Raw genomic sequence first — 18204 nt, forward strand, 5'->3', positions numbered from 1 at the left:
ATAATAAGGTGCTGACAGGGCGAATGCCTTCCAGCTGAATCATTTTTCCATTCCTGGAAGATTTTGCAATGAGAATTACGCATTATCTACCCCAGGGTTACTCAGTCAGAATGTATTTCTACAGATGAGCTTGCTGATATGACACAGAAACGCACAGCGATAAGTCTTACAGAGTCCCAGTGCTTGCAGGCATGCGCCTTGCACATTGAGCAGGCTCGGTCAATGCTACATCCTCAGTTTGCTCTAGACAACAACAAATAGAAAATACCATGCAGCTGTAGAACAATACCTGATGGGAAAATAAGCCAAGCATTATACTTTGGTGTCTTATGACACTACTGAGAAATGAATCCCTTAGGGGGACTGTGGAGAAATTCATAAATATGCAAAACAGTTAAGTCTTAGGAAAGTATATTACTTTGTAGGATTAAATTCAGAAACGGGCAAGCTATAGCTTTCTTATATATAAGAGCTTTGTGACTGGAAATAAGATTTTTGATAAATAGCTCACACATAATGGCAAGTGACAAATCAGGAGATTTATAATCTATGAATTGGCATTTAGTCAGTGTACTTCTAACGTTGGTTATTACCAGTTCATCCAAAGCTGATGAGCTAAGAATTTTTATTTTCTTCAGTTAGACTATAAATGAAAAGAGATTTCTACTTATTCATGTGGAGTTGTTCATTTGGAAGATATGTTGAATTTTTAATCCTAGGCTAATTTCCCCAGTTTTCAGTACACAAAGAACACCCTTGCTCTAGTCTGTAGTACACATGTTCCCAGACAAGGCTGAAAATTCCAGCTTTAATTCAAGCAAAACAAATATCAGATGATTATTTATTCTACTGCTTCAAATTGTATTAAATATTCCAAAGTGAATGTAAATCGTTTTAAATAATTTATTTTTAGAATTATTCATACCCTCAAATCTATGCACAGATAAGAAAGATTTACCCATATCTGTGAACATAATTCCTTTTTATTATACATTTCTGAAAATAAACTCTCTTGAACTATAAAACAGCACAATAAATGCATCTGCAATGCTTTTTCTCTTCAACTATGTTATATTCATCAAGTTGGGCATAGTACTTGCAGCAGGTATCATATTGCTTTGAGGATAATAGGAACTCAAAAAGTCTTGGCCTAATTATTCAAGTTAGGCACACAGAAATGCATTTGAGAAAACTGATAAAGTTGTTGATTATTTATATAAATAAACACGTGATGTTTGTGGTGTATCGTGCAGAAGTGTTGATACAACAGATAATAATTAAATCTAAATGCCAAAGGATTCTTTACAAATTCCTTTATAATAAGCCAAGGAGATGAAGCAGCCCATGAGTTTGTTATTGTTGTTTTAAAGGTAAGTTCTATGAATATACTTTATTAGAGGCCTGGTACATGAAATTCATGCACTGGGTGGGTGTCCGTCAGCTCAGCCTGCACCCTCTCCAATCTGGGACCCCTCAGGGGATGTCTGACTGCTGGACATTCCTCTCACAATCCAGGTCTGTTGGCTCCCAACTGCACACCTACCTGCCAGCCTGATCACCCCTAACTGCTCCCCTGCCAGCCTGATTGATGCCTAACTGCTCCCTTGCAGGCCCGATTGCCCCCTACTGCCCTCCCCTGCTGACCCAGTCACCCACAACTGCCCTCCCCTGCTGGCCCAGTCACCCCCAACCGCCCTCCCCTGCTGGCCTAGTTGCCCCTAACTGCCCTCCCTGCTGGCCTGATCACCCACAACTGCCCTCCCCTGCCGCCATCTTGTGGTGGCCATCTTGTGTGAGGGTGTGATGGTCAATTTCCACATTACCTCTTTATTATATAGGTCAAGTGAGAGAATATATAAATGATTCTGAATTTTTTTGGCAACTTACTATTTTTTCTCAATAACAGCAAAGACATTGGAAATTTTTGATTTTCTCATATTAAAAATCTCTAAAGAAGAGTGCACTGTAAAATTCTGAGATATAAAATATAACTTAGCAGGTCATACATGTCATAAACAAAGATTAAAATCAATTAATTATTGCCCTCACTGGTTTGGCTCAGTAGAGTGAAGGCTGTAGACTGAAGGGTCCTGGATTAGATTCCTGTCAAGGGCACATGCCTGAGTTGTGGGCTTGACCCCCAGTGTGGGGTGTGCAGGAGGCAGGTAATCAATGATTCTTTCTCATCATTGATGTTTCTATCTCTCTCTCTTCCTTCCTCTCTGAAATCAATAAAATACATTTTTAAAAATCAATTAATTATTAAAATATAATTACAAATATCAATATAGTAATGTAAATAGGCAAACAATAAAAGATGATAAGAGTATGTTTAAGAATTTGAATATTAAGAAACTCTGGGGAACATCATCAATGTTTAAATTAAAATTGTATGATAAAATAATGTGTCAAACACTTGGAAATCTTACTGAAACTTCTGGAGAAATGATACATGAATATTTGCGACAGATGATGTTTACATTTCAATCAAGTGTCCTCAGGTGCTCCACAGATCTTGGTCTCCTGTCCTTCCAGATACATAGCAGATTTGTACTTTTGTACTTTCTTGCAAGTAGGAGGGGCCATGTGACTAGCTCCGGCCAATAGACTGTAAGAGTTATGGTGATGGTACAGTGATGCTAAGAGTTTCTGGGCCAGAGCAATTCATTGATAGTTAAGACTTTCAAGCAGGTTCCTCAGCATCTGTGATAATAAATGGCCAGGTCTTCCAGACGATTCAGCTACATGGTAATAGGTCTCCCTCAGGCACCATCTGGAAGTGACCATGTGGACGATAATTATTTACCAAACCCATGCTAGATTCAAAGAATAAAGGACGACTAAAATTTTATTGTATTTTACCAGTAACGTTTGTGGGTTGTTGCTTACCACACAATAATCTAGCCTAACCTGACTAATCCACAAGCAGTATGTAACTGCAATGAGTCCAGTACACCCTCAGGTAAAGCCTATGCTTAGACATATATTCCTCAAGTATTGAACAATTAAAATTAATTAGAGTCCAACACTATCTGAGGGTATACTGTTATCCCATACAATAGTATTGTGAAACATGACTATTTAAAGTAATTAAAGAGCCCCGGCCAGTGTGGTTCAGTTGGTTGAGTATAGTCCATGCAGGAGAGGGAGCTGGTTCTATTCTCAGTCTGGGCACATGGCTAGGTTAAGGGTTCAATCCCAAGTGGGAGATGTGTAGGAGTCAGCCCATCAGTGTTTCTCCCACATTGATGTCTCTCTCTCTCTCTCCTTCTATCTTCTCTCTCTAAAATCAATAAAAACATATTTAAAAAATAAAGTAATTAAAGTCACTAACCAGATAATTAGGTATTTATAACAACTAAAACATTCAGAAAAGAAATATACACACACAATTTTTAAAAATTAATACATGCTGTATTCTTCATTCTGTCTGCTCATCTAAAATAATCAAGAAAAAAAAAACGGGATAAAAATGACAATATATAGCATTTATAAATATTTATTCCTATGTAACATAAATATAAATGTGTGTGTGTGTGTGTGTGTGTGTATCCTGCTCTCACCAATATTAATTTCATAGCAAAAAACCTTGGAACAATAAGCTGAAAAATTCATACTACCTTGAAGAATTTGTAGAAGGAGAGAGAAATTATTTAGAACTAGAAAGAGACATGAAGGTCATTTCTTCATGCACACGTTCAGTGATTGATGGCCCGCTTTTGAAGAGTTTCCCTGCAAATGAAGAAAAAAAATGTTATAAAGAAATCACAGGAGTGTAATGAATTATGGTGAGAATGTATGGAAAACTGTGTAGTCTGGTTCATGAAAGAATTCATTGGAAAGGGAACCTGAATATAGAAAGTTAGAAATGCCCGTAGTACTAATCTAGTTTACTGCTGTCCTTGAAGACATATATGTAGGGAATGGGGAAGGGGAAATGATACAGTTACTGAAAGACCTTGTTGCATATGATACAATCTCTTAAAGTATTTGGAAGTTAGTAACAGAAATAAGTGTTTTGCAGATGCATCTTATCCTTGGTACTGTCCAGACACCGAGGATCTAACAAGATTGCTCTTGTGCATTAAACTTAATGCCCTAGCAATTGTTTTGTATGTGTTGCCATAATTATGAACTTAGCATTTTTAAGACAACATAGAATGTTTTATGTTGTGTAATTCTAAATATTTCAAAGTAATTTTTAAACATTCAAAGTACTTATAAAAAGATGTACTAGTTATTGAAGTCAAGCTTATTTAGGGACTATGACAAAGCCCAGAAATCTCTGGGTCCAAGGGCTACCACTGCAACAAATTCATATCCAAGTGTCAGTTAGTATGTTTCCCTGTGAGAAAGTGTGTGTATCTGTATGTGCATGTCTATAAGTACCTGTGTGTGTTGGGGTGTAACATCTACACTAATAAAAGAGAAAAATGGTAATTGGCATACGGCGATACTGTTTTCATTGGCTAATCAGGGCTATATGCAAATTAACTGCCAACTAAGATTGGCAGTTAACTGCCAACAAGATGGCGGCTAATTTGCATATGTAGGCACAATGCAGGGAGGCGAAAGGGAAAGCAGGAAGAAGCCCCCTGCCACTGACAGTGATCGGAAACCCAGGGGGGAGCTAAGAGCTGGGGGGCAGGGCAAAGGCGGCCCTGGGGCCGCCTTTGCCCTGCCCCCCAGCCATGATCGGAGAATCAGGCACCTTTGCCGCCCTGGCCAGTGATAGCAGGAAGTAGGGGTGGAACCAGCGATGGGAGCTGGGCACGGTCGAAGCTGGCAGTCCCAGGAGCTGGGGGTCCGTTGCCTGGGCCTAAAGCGAAGCCCACGATCGCGGCGCCCCCCGCTGCCACTGCAGGTCCCCGCTGCCTGCGCCGGACGCCTAGGCCAGAGGCGTTAGGCCTGGGCAGGGGCGGAGCCTGCAACCGCGGGGAGCTGGGGGTCCCCTGCCCAGGCCTGACCCCTTCTGCCGGAGGCCTCAGGCCTGGTCAAGGGGCCAATCCGGTGATTGGTGATCGGAGGGTGATGAGGGTCAACTCCTCTGGCTGAGGCATCAGGCCTGGGTGGGGGGTGGAGCCGGGGATTGGGGGGATATGATGGTCCCCTTGCCCAGGCCTGAAGCCTGGGTCAGAGGCGTCAGGCTTGGGCGGGGTGTGGAGCAAGCGATCAGAGGGAGATGGGGGTCCCCTGCCCAGGCATGATTCCTGGGCCAGAGGCCTTAGGCCTGGGCGGGGGCCAGAGCCAGTGATCGGGGGGAAATGGGGGTCCCCTGTCCAAGCCTGACACCTCTGGCGGAGGTGTCAGGCCTGGGCAAGGGGCCGATCCTGCGATCGGAGGGTGATGGGGGTCAATGCCTGAGGGCTCCCAGTATGTGAGAGGGGGCATGCTGGGCTGAGGGACACTCTCCCCCCCACACACACACCCAGTGCACGAATTTCGTGCACCGGGCCCCTAGTATAGAAATAATTTACAACATATTATTTTATCTTAGCAATTGTCAGTTTTAACACATTTGTGTGAAATATGGAAGACTTCAATAAACTGTTGGCACTCACAGAAGGAAAAGGTCACAACATATTTTTCTAGCTATAATTAACAAAAATAAAATTTACCTTTAATGAGGAGAACAATATTTTTAAAGCATTCCCTGGCTCCTTTATTTATTTTGGAATAAAGGTATTGCACAACTACATACATACAAGTTTGTGAAAAGAATAAAGTTAAGAAAATGAAAGAATTTGTTAAAGACAATTGCAAACAAAGTATACAAATGTTTCCTCCCCCTGAAAAAATGGTAACATTTAATTTACCGGGAAAGGCAAATTAACAAATACAAAGGTGAGTCAGAAGTAAATGCCTACCAAAGTAAAATATTCAAATTTGGTTCTTTGCCTAAGTGAAGACCTAGTGAAGTTTAACAACAACTTGCTCAGTTTAACACAGATCTTTTACATACTTTGACATTTATCTAATGATGGATATTTAAAAGAATAGGACTTTTTCTTAAATGTGCATTGTGCAATGTTAAAAATCAGCATATCAAAGAATCTATATTAGGGAAACTGAAGTCTAAAGATAATCTCAACCCTACTAGATGGCTGAGAGGTCAGATGCTATCCTTCAAGCACTAGGACTCCAGGCTCCAGAATTGATCCCAGGACACTGGGCTCTATAATCCTAACCTTCAAATGGGGAATCAACTTTCTATTCAGGATGGGAGTTCCCTGGCCTGTATTTTGGCTAACTGGGCACAATTAACCCCCAGACCTTAAAAAAAGATTAATTGTAATTGGGTCTGACCACAATATAAGCTCCCCGATGGAGAGTCATGGCCTCAAAATGGGAGCATTAATCACAAGATCATGCTTCAGTTGGATCTTTTCCGCAAGCAACAGGGCAAAGGGTCAGAAATCCCTTATGTCCAGACTTTTTTCCTACTATGGGAACAGGAGGATCTCCTCTAGAAATATACATTGACTACCCTGGCTGTATTACAGCTAAACAAAGACCCTATCGCACAATCCTGTGCTAAGAGCCACAGAATTCCCCCTGCTACACCCCCATTCCAGTGCCTAAACCTTCTCTCTATCCAGGTCTTGCCTCTATACTCAGAAAAAATGCTCCATCATTGGAGATGGAAAGGTCAAGACCATCACTACCTACTCCTGCCAAGGTCTATCCCCTGGTGAGGCACCAGGAGAAAGAAGCCCATTGCTTGTCCATAAGCCCTTCTCACTTGTAGAATTAAAACAAATTAAGGCATCAGTTAAAACATGTATTGTAGTTATAAAATCAATGCAAATTCAATAGTTGTATTTGGAGTTAAATTATTTTTTAATATATTTTATAATTGTGTTTTTTTGTTTTTTTTTTCACAGAGAGGAAGGGAGAGGGATAGATAGTTAGAAATATCGATGAGAGAGAAACATCGATCAGCTGCCTCCTGCACACCCCCTCCTGGGGATGTGCCCGCAAGCAATGTACAAGCCCTTGACCAGAATTGAACCTGGGACCCTTCAGTCCATAGGCCGACGCTCTATCCACTGAGCCAAACCGATTAGGGCTGGAGTTAAATTATTTTAACAAATAAATTTATTTAATAAAAAAAATAAATTAAGGCAGATCTCAGGGATTACCGTATTTTTTTCCTGTATAAGATGCTCCTATGTATAAGATGCCTCCTCCCTACCTTTCCAACCCAAAATTAGGAAATCAATATTTTAAGGATTTTGCTGGTTTTCCTCTTAAGGCCTTCTTCTTTTTTGGCATCTTAAGAAGTTGTTCTTCCTGCCAAAACCGGTTTGGCTCAGTGGATAGAGCGTCAGCCTGCGGACTGAGAGGTCCCGGGTTCGATTCCGGTCAAGGGCATGCACCTGAGTTGCAGGCACATCCCCGGTGGGGGATGTGCAGGAAGCAGCTGATCGATGTTTCTCTCTCATCGATGTTTCTAACTCTCTCTATCTCTCTCCCTTCCTCTCTGTGAAAAATCAATAAAATATATTAAAATAAATAAATAAAATGTACATTACAAAATACACACACATAATCATCACATCCTTTAAAAAAAAAAAAAAAAGAAGAAGTTGTTCTTCCTGTTTTCTCCACTGTCTGACCATACACTCAGTGGGAGGAGGTCCAAACTGTCTCTCTGCAGCTCTATTTCGATGCTCTTTTGCATAGCTGATCACATTCAGTTTGAATTTTGCAGAGTAAGACAATCGCTTATGAGAATTTATCTTTTTATTTTTTGACATCTTTATGGGCTCAGAATGCTCTAGTCCCTGTTGCATCTGTGCACTCTCCACCTCCACCTTCAATTACAACATCAGCTAACATCAGTAACAATAAGGCTTGTGATTGGAGGAAGCCTTTTTGACAAGGTATGGGCAGCTACACACCCTCATGGCTCACTCCTCGGCTGACTTCTGTGTATAAGATGCTCCTTGATTTTCAATCTAATGATGTTAAAAAAAAAATAGTGTCTTGTACACAGAAAAATATGGTACTCAACCCTGATGCCTATTTTGACACCTTCCAACATATATCTTTAGCCTATGTATAAGGACATAATGATAATCCTGTGCCAAACTTTGTCAGATACTGAGTTCCACTGAAGCTGATAAATGCTTATACCCCATTCCTCCACCTTCTATAGCTCCTCCACTACAGCTTTGCTTTCCTTGTCTGGATATGCTCTTCTCTTTTCTTCTTTCTTCCCTTATATCTCCTCCATTACTACTCCTTACTGATGTTAGGGGCAGAAATTGAATACTGGGACTGGCTATAGTTATAAGAAGTATAAATAATGCTCTGTTTAATGTGATTGTTTTGTTCTGATTTTTAACAAAAATCACTTTGTTTTTGTTCTTTAATTTTCAAACCTTTACTGTTGAGAGTATTACACACTTCACACCAATTAACCCCCATTGCTCCCCTTCACCTGATTCCCACCCCAAGCCAGGTCTTCACCACCTTATTATCTGTGCCCATGGGTAATGCATAGTTCTTTGGTTAATCTCTTCCCACCTCCTTTGCCTACTTCCCTGTGAGATTTATCACACTATTCCATGTTGTCATGCATCTGGTTCTATTTCATTTATTAGTTTATTCTGTTTATTAGGTTCCTTATTCATTTATAGACTTAATTGTTGATAGATATGTATTTATTGTCATTTTATTGTTCATGCTAGAAGCCTGGTGCACAAATTTGTGCACAGGTGGGGTCCCTCAGCCTGGCTGGCAATAGGGGCTGATTGGGGCCACAGGAGGTTGCCTGTGGGGAGGGGCCATGGGAGGTTCTGACCAGGCTGGCTGACTGGGGGAAGGGCTATGGGAAGTTGGTGGGTTGGTGGAGGGAGGGAGGGCTGCAGGAGATTGACCAGCTGGGGGGAGGAGCTGCAGGAAGTAGGCCAGCCTGGGGGAGGTGCCCACTGGAAGTGGGCTGGCCGGCCCCATCGGAGCCAACTGGGGCTGGCCGGCCGGGGTGAAGGACCACAGGAGGTTGGCTAGCTGCAGGAGGTTGACTGTGGAGTGCACTGACCACAAGGTGGCAGCTCCTGTGTTGACTTCTGCCCCCTTGTTTTCAGTGTGTGTCATAGTGATCTCTTGACCAGTTGTTCGGTCATTCAGTCATTTGGTTGTTCGGTTGTTTAAGCTTTTATATATATGGATTTTTAATCTTCTTCTTCTTCTTCTTCTTCTTCTTCTTCTTCTTCTTCTTCTTCTTCTTCTTCTCCTCCTCCTCCTCCTCCTCCTCCTCCTCCTCCTCCTCCTTCTCCTCCTCCTTCTCCTCCTCCTTCTCTTTCTCCTTCTCCTCCTCCTTCTCTTTCTCCTTCTCTTTCTCCTTCTCCTTCTCCTTCTCCTCCTCCTTCTCTTTCTCCTTCTCCTTCTCCTTCTCCTTCTCCTTCTCCTTCTCCTTCTCCTTCTCCTCCTCCTCCTCCTTCTCCTTCTCCTTCTCCTCCTCCTTCTCCTTCTCCTTCTCCTTCTCCTCCTCCTTCTCCTTCTCCTTCTCCTTCTTCTTCTCCTTCTCTTCTTCTTATTCTTCTTCCAAATGATTCTTCAATACTTCATGGTTTTGTGATGATGAACTCCATTAACTTTTTTTTTTTAATCTGTGAAGCTCTTTATCTGACCTTCAATTCTAAATGATAGCTTTGCTGGGTAGAGTAATCTTGATTGTGGGTACTTGCTACTCATAACTTTGAATATTTCTTGCCATTCCCTTCTGGTCTGCAACGTTTCTGTTGAGAAATCAGCTGATAGTCATATGGACATTCCCTTATAGATAACTAACTACTTTTCTCTTGCTGCTTTTAAGAGTCTCTCTTTGTCTTTAACCTTTGGCATTGTAATTATGATGTGTATTGGTGTGGGCCTCTTTGGGTTCCTCTTATTTGGGGCTCTCTACACTTCATGAACTTGTAACTATATTTCTCACACCAGGTAGGGGAAGTTTTCTGTCATTATTTCTTCAAATAGGTTTTCAATATCTTGTTCTCTTTCTTCTCCTTCTGTAACCCCATAATGTGAATGTTGGTGTGCTTGTAGTTGTCCCAGAAGCTCCTTACACTATCTTTATATTTTTGGATTCTTTTTTCTCCTTGCTCTTATGATTGGGTGTTTTTTGCTTCCTCATATTCTAAATTGTTGATTTGATTCTTGGCATCATTTACTCCACTGTTGAATCCCTATAAATTGTTTTTTATTTCAGTTAACGTATGCTTAATTTATGACTGATCCTTTTATGTGTCTTTGGTGTTTTCACTAATGTGCTTGAAATTCTCACTAAGATCCTTGAAACTCTCACTAAGTCCCTTGGAGCTCCCATTAAGATCCTTGAGCAAACTTATAATCATTTTTTTTGAACTCTGTATCTAGAAGTTTATTTCCTTCCTTTTCATTTAGTTATTTTTCTTGATATTCCTTCTGTTCTTTCATTTGTGACATGTTTCTTTGCCTCTACATTTTGGCTGCTTCTGTGTATGTGTGTGTGTGTGTGTGTGTTTTCTATATATTAAGTAGAGCTGCTTTGTCTCCTGGAATTGGTAGAGTGGCCTTGTGTAGTAGGTATCCCGTAGGACCCAGTAGCTCAGCCTACCCAGTCACTTGAGCCTGGGCACTCTAGGTGCACCCTCTTGTGGGCTATGTGCACAGTCTTGTTGTAGTTGAGCCTTGATTGCTGGGATGAATTGACTTCCAGGTTAATTGGCTGTGAGGACCAGCTGCAACTACAGTGGAAGAGCTGATGTGCAGGAGATATCGCTATGGAGCAGGACTTGCTTCAGTGGGGCATTGGTGCTCACTGAATCTTCCCCTTGAGTGTGTCACTCATGGATGTATATAGTTGTAATCTGGTGTGGTCTGAAGCTGTTCACCAGGTTCACCGGCTCTGGGGCCTCCTGTGAGATGCAAAATCAGCCACTGCCTGGGACCACCCAGAGTGATCTGCAGATGACTTCTAATGGTACCCAAACAAGGCCAAGCTGTGAAGCAAGGGAGGCCACTAGTAGTGCTGGGTTTTGGGCCTCTTATAGGTAGGTATGGGGCATGCTGATGCCAGTTGCTGCTTGTTTAAGAGATTTTAGGAAAGTCTGAAGCCTGAGCCAGGACAGGCCATTCATATATAAAAGTTTCTTTAAATAGCTTGGGTAGGGCTGCAATATGGTGGAGCAGAGTCTCAGGGAACCAGCATGGTAAAGTGAACAGAGTGAGCCAGGTTGTTGGAGACTCAGATATGGCTGCCAAATGAAAACACTTCCTACCCTGGTTGGGAGTTGTTCCTAATCAGGACCTGGGAGTCAACCTTGGAATTCGGTCCATTCTCATGATCATGGAAATGTTAACAACTTTGTTACCCAAACAATGAATCCCTGCCCCAGCCCGCATTGCCTGTAATAATTATAACCACTCTTATTTTTTTGCCTACTTCCCCATGTAATCTTTTCCTTACCCAATGTAAGTAGCTGGCTTATGGGATGGTGCAGAGCAGATTTTTGTGGATGACCTGCTGCTCTCCTATCTATATTGCCAGCATTACTGGAGTAAATGCTCATATATGATTCAACCTTACCTCAGTTTAATTGTCTCAAGTAGTGACAGGCACATATTCCCCAACCTCTAAGGGACCCCATGAGACTTGTAATCAGGGGAGTAATGGCCAGTGGCCACTTGTCCCAGGCTAACCCCCTGAACTTGTCTCCAAGGCTCCATTTTCTCCCTTTTCTCTGACTTCCCAGTGAGCCAATGCAGCTCCATTTAGGCCCCCCTGTTGCTTCTCTGATGCCCTTCCTTATTTCACTGCCCTAAGTATGTTTTTGCTGAGGTCAATAAATTCTTGTTTGCTTTTTTACACTTTATTTCTTGATTAAAATCTTCCCCTCAAGGGAACAAGAACTGAGGTCTTTTCTCACTGGGTGACAATAACACAAGTCTTATATTGTATTACATTCTAGTCATCAGCAATCTCAAGTTCAAAACTAGGTTATCTCAGTGTCCCATCATCAGAAAGAGCGTAATCTTTAGAACCCTGATGATTGGCTCTGTGCTTGAATTCTGAGCCCTGAGTCTCTAACTTTAATACATTCATGTTATTTATTTGATTTTTAGAGCTTCATTCACAATCTTTATAAAACTGTTACCTATTGGGGTTACCGACTGGGACCCTGGTTCTTCTTGTCAATGCAGAAAATGCTTTAAGGTCAACGAAAATGATAGTAAAGCAAAGTGGGGTGTATTGAATACATACTTCAAATGAGGAGCACGCCAGGAGAGAGGGAGAGAGAGAGAGAGAGAGAGAGAGAGAGAGAGAGAGAGAGAGAGAGAAAGAACAGAGAAGAGGGGTCCTTGGAGGCAGGTTCACTGCCCATTGCTCCCCTGGTTGTAAGTTTCATGGGGTCTCTAAGAGATTGGGGGATTCTTACCTGTGGGGGAATGGCAGGAGCATACTCCTTGGAGGAAGAGTATGCCCTGGGTTCTTTGTCCAAGAGTATTTATCTCTCTCTTGCAGATGAAAATCTTAGGGGAGGTCGCAAGGGAGGATTTTAGTGTGATATTCATCAGCTTTCCAGGCATGCTCTTTCAGGGCTGTGGTCTCCACTGATAGGTCGGTTTTAGGGCAGGGGGTCATTCAACAATGTAGCTGGTCCTGATACAGCCAAGGAGTCACGTGTCTGGTTTGCTGCTTTTCTGAGCCTGCAGTTGAAATACAACTAAGGCCTGGATGTTATCTTTAGGGAGAAAAAGGTCATGGGTTCAAACTGCAGAATCAGTGATATGCTAGGGAATGATAGGTTTCCAGCTGGTTCCAAACCTGCCCACTGGTGGTCAGCCAGCTGCTAGGGTGTCCATAGAGAGGCGGTATGAAAGCAATGTTGCTCTCACTGCTGTTCAGGACTCCAGGGAGGGCCTCACCTGAGCTGGTCATATCTAACTTCCTACCTAACAGAACAGTTCTTAAAATATATGATGCAAACTTAAGAATATAAGGATTTGTGATAGAGGGGTCTGGGAGGAAGATTAAATATATATTGGCATAGAATAGTCTCCCTTATAACTACTTAAAAATGAGAGTTATATTGTTACTTTATTGTTGTTCTTCTTAAAATAATGAACAAACATCTTAATATGCCATAAGGGTCATTTGGGACGGGAAGTATATAATTTTATAGAGTGACTTCTCATTCATCTTCTGAAAAACAGGATCTGAGGCCTCAGAAATGAATACCAATAACAGGACAGAGTTTCAGGTTCCATGAAGCATGAGAAAAAAGAAGTTATGATTCACCTTTAATTATGCTGAGATTTCTAACCATTTTAAAAGCATAGTCTGGTGGCAATAAATGAGCATGACAAAAGAGTAATCTTTTTTTCTTCTGATAGTAAGTAGAGAGGCTGGGATAAAACATGGGGGGAAAGTAGATGTTTAAATGAATGACATTTTAAACAGTGTCTATCTTAATTTTTTTTAGCCATATCAGGTTTGTGTGTTGTTTTTTGTTGTTGTTGTTGTTGTTGTTTCGTGTTTTTCTTTTGTTATTAGTCCTCACCCGGGGGTATTTTTTCCATTGATTTTTAGAGAGAGTGGAAGGGAAGGGGAGAGATGGAGAGAGAGAAACATCAATGAGAGAGAAATAAACAACTGGTTGCCTCTCACACATATCCAGAGGCCTGTACCCAGGGCATGTGCCCCAAATTGAACCTGAGACCCTTCAGTCCACCAGCTGATGATCTAACCACTGAGAAACCTGGCTAGGGCATGTCTATCTTTATTATCATTTTGTGTTTTCACATGACTCAACAGGTCATTCCACTTATTTTGAGTGTTTTTATCAAGATTTAATATTTTTGTTGGGTTAAATAATTACTAGTGCTGTTAAAGTACCTGCTGACAAAATATTTTGCTTTATAAACATTTAGATTCATTACTATAATCACAGCTACTTCATATCTTTTAATACTAGGCCTATTAAATAAATTTGAATACTATTTGTTGATTTTTACCATGATATCCTTTTATAACATGTTGTTCAACAATTCGTCTCTGAAATGAATGGTTTCCATAATCTGGATCTTTATAAAAAAGGAAAAATTTTATATCTCTCTACTAAGCAAAAAATGTATTTGTAGTTTAAATTTTAACAATTATTAACAGCCCAATGTGTTTATTTTTTTAAAAAAAAACAAACATAAATAAATACAAAATAACAAGCAACAGTGGTATTCTGGTCACCTTAATTAAGGTTCTATGACCCCAGGTTTTTAATATACAGATATTCAACAAGTGTTCACATGAATGTATGACATTAAGGGTCAAACTATAAAACAAAACAACGTAACAAGAACCAAATCTAAAGAGTTCATAGATAACATTTGTCAGTCACTTCCAGTTATTTTTTTGTAGGGTAAGCAAATTAATAAAATAAATTGAGGGCAGTGACCTTCACCTTCTCTTTCGCTTTCTTATTTTTCAATTTAGTCTCCCAAGAGCCATGTTTTACTCAAAAAACTTAAAAAAAAATAGTTGAGGTTAGAAGTCATTCACTGCCTACAATCTCATCTTGGCTAGTATTGATCATCTCTCCTGTTGGTAGTAATCATATGAGTTGATTACAAGAGTAATTCAAATTTGTCCTCACACTTTTAACTCTGAGTAGGTAGAGAGAAAGCTGGCCCTGGTCCTCTAGTTTTCTGCCCAAAGTTTAAGAGGTTCAGAAAGAACTGAATTAGCTTTTCCATTTTCCCAGCAGGTGTTTCTTTCCCCAATTTGTTTCAGCCATCTGGAAAAATCAAATGTATATTACTCATCTTTTTAGAGATACACATACTTTTACAAATATCCAGTAGGAATAGAGAGAACTACCAAATATAACTAAAAATCACTTTTGTGCAATCAGCCGAAATTGATCCAAGTCCAGTCCTGTATTCCCACTTCAGGCAAATACAAAATTCTTTTTTTAATCCTACTTTTATGTGGTAATAATTATAATTAAGATGTTACTATATGCTAGAGATCACAAATACATTTAAGCTCAGAAGAATGTTGCTACCTCCAGAGAAACCATCACATGTATGTAGAAGCAGCTTTGCAACTCTGGCCAGAGTCTACTATCTCTCTGTGTAAATCACCTAATGCTGACTACTACTTATGCCCAGCCTGACATGTGTAAAGTCACAATTTTCAGTTCTTTCCATGGTGCACATCTGTATGTAAGAATACCATTTCCAAATTATTTAAAATATAGCCCTTTTGGTTTGAATAACTTAACTGTCTCTCAAAACACACTGTGGGCTAGGTTACACTTGTGGTAGCAAAAGGGGGAGGGGAGGGACCAAAGAAACAAACTTTAACGTCTCAGACTTCTGTGGTAGTCTACAGAGCCTGATGCACACAATAACTATTTCTGTATGTGGAACTAGTTTCAAATGTGAAACTAGCACAGGGCATTACATTTGAAATGTGGAGAAAAGCAGTGAACATTTATCACTAGATTTAAGGAAAGCGTTAGTGAGCTTTACTGAGCATAGCCAATTCTTCTTATTGTTAAATACAAGTGGGCAATCAGAATACATTTAGAACATTTAGATCATAAACCTTGCATTGTGTTGGCATACTGGTACTTCCATTATGTGGTTTCTCTACAAATAGAACACAGGGTCTATTTGGATCACTTAGGAAAGTAGGAAATGCGGCAGTAGCTTAGGGACCATGAAGTATGCCAATGATAACCGACTCGCTCTGTGTGATTTCTCAGTTGTCCACAACTTGAAGTACACAAATGGGCCACCTTGAAATTCTTTTGAATTATAGGATGGGTTGCATATACTACTATGTACAAATAGTAGCAAATGGACAAAGAGAAAATAAGGGGGAAAAATTAGCTTTGAGTCCAATTATTTATACTACCAAACTTTGAATGGTATAATCTAGACTTTCCTGCTTGGCAGTTCAAAAATTCTAACAGCAGCAAACCTTATACTATATTCCTCACTGGTTTCTAATTTCTGATTTTTTAAATCTGTTTCAGTTTTTAAAATATTAGGATTATTACCAAATCATTCTTCATTAAGATATAATTATTTCCTCTGAAATTGGCCAATCTGTTGTTTCAATTTTAGAAGGAAGGGGGAGAGATTAACCAAAGAACATATATGCATAACCTGTGGACAGAAAATGGTGCAGTGAAGGCCTGGGGAGGAAGTGGGAGTGAGGTGGAGGGGGTCAATGGGGGGAAAAGAGTCATTGTAATACTTTAAACAATATAGATAAATGTTTTAAAGGATGTAATTATTTCATTATTTTATTCAAAAGTCCTACTAGTTCTTATCACAGAGATATTTAAAAGTTGTGGTTACAGGGATTTTTCACAAAAGGTACTGGTGTGTGTGTGTGTGTGTGTGTGTGTTTGTGTGTGTGTGTGTGTAAGAGCTTTTCTTTATTTAGTTCCCTAAAAGTGCTGAATTTATTTGAGTTCAATTATGGATTAATGGTCTCCTTGGTTAATATGAACTATAGACTTCCCCTTCTAAGTTGAAATAAAGTTATCCTTTCTATTAGAGCCATAAAATTATATAATACTGAAAAGCTCTAGGAGCCTGAAAAGAATGAGCATAAAGAACTGAAACTACATGTACCCACATATTTTAATTAACAGGAGTGAGGAAAAAAGGCCATTAAGGTCAATATGAATAGAGTTGTTCTAGGAAATTATTGCCAAAGATAGTGTGCAAAATAATTATACTATTTTTTGTGTGTGTGTGTGTGTGTGAGGGATCCTCCAAACTATATTAAGTCAGCTGAAACTGTTTATTTACAAAAACTTAATAAACTATAGTTTACTTATAACAACTCACATTATGACTCTTGCCTCATGCATCCACTGTTCCTAAAATATTATGTTATACACTTTGCTTGATAGCAACCAAATTTTGGTTTTAATTGACATGCTTGGTACTACTTGAACTCAGATACAAACTATCTATAAATATCTCTGGTGATCTTCACCTCTAAGACACTACTAGGGCATTGCTCATACAGTGTTCTACTTACTGACACAGTTTTTTGATCAATAGGTTATTCAGCTAATATTTCCAGGGAGTCAATAGTCAATAGTCCTTTTAATATGTTGAAGAAGAAATTACTGACTTCTTTCCTCTTTGAAAACTATGATGTGTAACCAGTGTTAGGAAACATAGGAATCCATACATATAAAAGCCTAAGTGACCATTTGACTGTTCGACTGTTTGGGGACAGATGCTCAATGCAGGAGCTCCCACAGTGGGAGCACCTTTCAGCTGACCTACGTGTGCCAGATGCCAGACTCACCGTGCACCAGGCCTCTAGTACTCAAATATAGAGCTAATGGAATTACCTTTTAACATTTCAAAAATGGCACATGTGTTTGTGTATGTGTGTGTGTATATCAGCTTTCTCTGAAAAGGTATTCTTGAGGCACACATATATCTGAATATTTACTTACAGTAATAATTTTCTTTTTTGGTTATTGATTTAATGAGTGGATCCAAATTTATAAAATTTATAAAAACTCTAAATGTTTTCTATCCTCTGAAATATAAATAGAATACTATTTATAAGAATAAAATAAGAAAATTTTATAAGAAGTAGAGGAGATTATTTTCTTAATATCATATCTCTGCTTTAATATTACAAATCTCAACAACTTTTCCTGTATATTTCTTCTTCTATAATTTTTAAAATTAATACGGATTCACTCAGTGTTCTCATCAGTATATATGTATTTGCACTAATGACATTCAAAAAAAGTTCACTATCTGACAGCAATTGAATATTTCCACCTCAGTCATTCACTAACTTCCCTTTTTAAGGCTACTACTATATACTATCTCTTTGATACAGTATATTGTATTTTGTTGAAACGCTAAGTTTTTCACATGCTGGTGTACAATATTTTTGTTCAATTAATAAGTAAACTAATCCTAGAAATAAGATTAACAAGGAGAGTTTTCACAGGCAAAGCCCCCAATTTTGGGTATAACTTTCAGAATATGGCAGACAATATAACAAAAGTGTTATTTTTTAAATTTTTCTCATGAAATAAAATTTTGAGAAATTAAGTTTGATAATAATAATAATGAAATAGGCAAAATGCTAAATTTTTCCATGTATAATCTCATGTAAAACTCAGAAAGGTATACATTGTTATTAGCTTTATCTTTTAGAGA

This window comes from Myotis nattereri, assembly GCF_964212035.1.
Source record: "Myotis nattereri genome assembly, chromosome: 2".
In the NCBI taxonomy this organism is placed as follows: Eukaryota; Metazoa; Chordata; class Mammalia; order Chiroptera; family Vespertilionidae; genus Myotis; species Myotis nattereri.